The 3,504-nt window shown below is 32.3% G+C and overlaps 1 long non-coding RNA gene across 2 annotated transcripts; it reads right to left on the bottom strand.

Moving 5' to 3' along the window:
* LOC136219337 (uncharacterized) lies at positions 1-2,728 on the bottom strand. Of its 2 annotated transcripts, none has more exons than XR_010684132.1 (5): positions 2,310-2,722; positions 1,362-2,203; positions 1,107-1,193; positions 467-1,032; positions 1-385 (listed from the first exon to the last, which is right to left on the bottom strand). It is a non-coding gene; the product is annotated as an uncharacterized lncRNA (long non-coding RNA). The 2 variants fall into 2 exon arrangements; XR_010684133.1 differs by lacking the exon at positions 1-385 and having other exon boundaries at positions 765-1,032; positions 2,310-2,537; positions 2,615-2,728.
* Between the last annotated feature and the right edge of the window lie 776 nt (positions 2,729-3,504).

Consider the following 3,504-nt stretch of genomic DNA (forward strand, 5'->3'; position numbering starts at 1 on the left):
TCTGCGACCTAAATAGCAGGTTTTTTTTTTTTTGATAGATGAATAGCATGCAGGTATTACAACTAAGAAAATAGCATCATTGTGTTGAGCATATTCTCTAACCTGGGACAATAACTAAATTACAATATTGGTCATTAGGGGGAAAAGGGAAGAGAAAGAAAATGAGAAAGGGGAGAAAGAGCTTCAAATCAAGCATCCTAAAATAAAAAAATTATACACATCAAAATGACCATGACTGGAAATGACATCTTTAAGATCAACAAAAAAAACTTTGAGATAAAAATTGAAGCTCAGCCTCATCCATCAACTCCTTGACTATCTGCCTCTCCTCTACGGGTGTCCAAGAACTCAAAAGTTCAAAAGTTCAATAAATCAACCAAGAACTCTAGTACAAAACCCATGAGTCAAGCAGTGATCTATATATTCAAAACTTCTAACCAAGAAGAAATTGAAAGTAATTTCATACCTAATAACCCAAGCGTTCTCAGATTCAACTACTATGAATCGAAAACCCATGATATATTTCACAGCGTGCTTACTTCATCGAATTGAGAATTCTGCATCTGAAAACTTCATGAAACTGTTACCTGCATCTAAAATTTTATATGCTCTACAAAATAGCCTTGTAAACAAAAACTCTAAAAGAGCATAATGGAAAGGATAATGCTCAACCTTTCAACAAACAAACATCTATTGATATACACTGATTTGATTCTATCATACAAAAGAATGATATAATGACCAATGCGAACAAATATAAGCAATTACAAAAAACACAGCTTATTAATTTGCAACTAATTATTCAACAGCAGAAATGAGCAAATATATATAAAAAACAAAGATGCAATAGGAGAAAAGATAAAGTATCCATTGAGTAAATTTGGAAGCCTGATTTTCATTAGGCTAGGAATTTAACCAGCAAAAGCTTCCACCAAAGCTAATATCCCAAGCTTGAAACTGGGACGAAATTGATAGTAATTTCTTCCAATCTGAACTCAAATTATGAACTCAAATTTCATCATCCCAAATTATCTGCAAAAGGAATCAATTATAAACATAATAACACTTTTATACAAAGAGAAAGTAGAGTTAAAGATAAAACAAACCATAAGACCAGTGAGATCATTGAGAGGAGATGGTCGATTAAGAATAGAAGCTAGCTCTTGATTTCAGTCTTCCCTCTCAACCAAAACCTGAAATTCCCAATCTTAATGAGCCCCATTTTATGTGTGTTCTTGGATTCACAAAACAATTTTCAGAATAATTCAATGCATATAAAACAAATACGAACTCAAATTTCTCATAAATATTGTAAAGGAAAAATTATATAAAATTGAACACACAAAGATGCAAATGTATACCTTTGAAACCATGATAGATTGAACTCATAGCTGCAGAGACAGTGCAAACCCACGAAAGTTCCACTAAGCTGGAAAACCGGAAGATCCAACCCAAAACAAACACATCAGAGATGAAGAACTGAGGGAAAAAAAGTAATGGGAAAAAATTAACCTTTTAGTAAAGCTAACTTAGATTGACAAAGAAGTGAAGAAGAAAAGTGACCAACGATGAAATCCAGACAAAACCTTTTGCTTTGTTTATTAATCTACAAAATAACCTGTTGATCAGAAGGTAATATACAATATTGCAGAGTTTCCATTATGCAAATCAGTTTCCTAAGCCACTAAAACATAAATTAGCAAATAACAGTGCAGCAAAATATAGGGAAAGAAAAGATGAAGATAAGAATCGGTGTTCAAGTCTAAAAAACCAGTTTTCACAAAACAAACCATTGGAAAAGAATCCCTTCAAACATACCCTGTGGAAAAGAAAGAATGACAATGGGAGGACCAACCTTAGCAACTGCATTGGTTATGAACCAACATGCTTTTGGATCTTTAATCTGCAAATGTGAAATTCGACTCTAGACACTTTTCTATTATGGTCTCTCAGTGAAATACTGATAGCCGGGTCCATATGATTGGAATCCTTTATATGCAGAACCTCTACTCATAGTTCTTATGAAAATTCTGGAAAAAAATGAAGGATAAGAGAGAATAATACCTAGAAATCATAAACTGTAGGAACCGAAAGATATCTCTTACACGTAGAGTCGTTATTTCCCCTCTTTTGATGAAAAACCTGGTACCCAGATACTAATTTGGCCAAATCATCTCCAACAATTCCACTGAACCCACAATTCCTATGGAAACAGATTGCAATAGATTAGGGAAACGGAAAAAGATAGAGCAAAAAGAGGAATGGAGAATAAATTAGCAGAGTAAAAAAAAGATCAGAGAGAATAATACCTAGAAATCATAACAACTGTAGGAACCGAAAGATATCTCTTACACATAGAGTCGTTATTTCCCCTTCTTTTGATGAAAAACTTGGTACCCAGATACTAATTTGGCCAAATCATCTCCACTGAAATCGAGAGAGACAAAAATGGGTGAAAAATTACAAAACCGAGAGAGGCAGGCAACACTGTGGAATTGATAGGAGAACACACTGCAGAGAAGCGGACCACAAACGCTCTGGGAAACAGAGGAAGAACATCTAAGATATAGATAGAGGTGAAGGAAACAGAAAATAGGAAATGAGAATCACTGACGTGCAAATGAGGAAGAAGAAAGAAACCGTAGAGAAAAACAGGCAGCAGTTGTTAAAAACATGTAGCAACTGTCAGGGAACCATGTTAAAATAATTAGAAATGAGAGAAGACGATGCTTCAGAAAAACGATGCTTTAGAAAATGACATGTCAGCAAACAACCTTTTAAAATAAGACACATCAGTAATATCTTCTACAGATTTAGTAGATGTATATATATATATATATAGATAGATATGAAATAGTGTAAATTTAATCGAAATGTTTTCAAGTAAGGTCAATTTTATTCCCGCGCTATCGAAATTTTGAAAAAATTGATTTGATTGTTATTTAACTATCACAATGGACCTTCCAAACAAATTTATCGATAAATTGAAATAGTTTCATACATTTTTTTTGTAACTATATTACCGCAAATATTTTGTTCATAAATAAATAAATACTTATAATTAAAAAATATATACATAAATATTTTTTAATTTATTTAATATACTAAACTTTATATATATATATAAAATTATAATATTTTTGGTAGGACTTTTTTTTAATCATGGGTTAAAAAACAGTGGGAAAATTATTTTCTCAACCAAATATTTTCTCGAACTAAAAATATTTTCAAAACATTTTCCATTATTTTGAAGTATTTGCAAACTGAAAAATAGAGAAAAAGAAAACCAAAATTATAATCTTACACTTTATTTTAATAACAACGACATTTCAAATACCTTTCATATAAATAGAGTGGCAAATGGAACAGAAATCAGCCGTTGCTAATAGCGATTCGTCCCAATAGAGATGAATCTCGATATGTTTTTTTCCCATGGAGTGGAGATGGGAAAATTTTCCCTAAAGGCAAGATGGAACATGGACATAGACCTCTCTCTGCAACCCC

The sequence above is a fragment of the Euphorbia lathyris genome, chromosome 2, assembly GCF_963576675.1.
Source record: "Euphorbia lathyris chromosome 2, ddEupLath1.1, whole genome shotgun sequence".
Taxonomy (NCBI): Eukaryota; Viridiplantae; Streptophyta; class Magnoliopsida; order Malpighiales; family Euphorbiaceae; genus Euphorbia; species Euphorbia lathyris.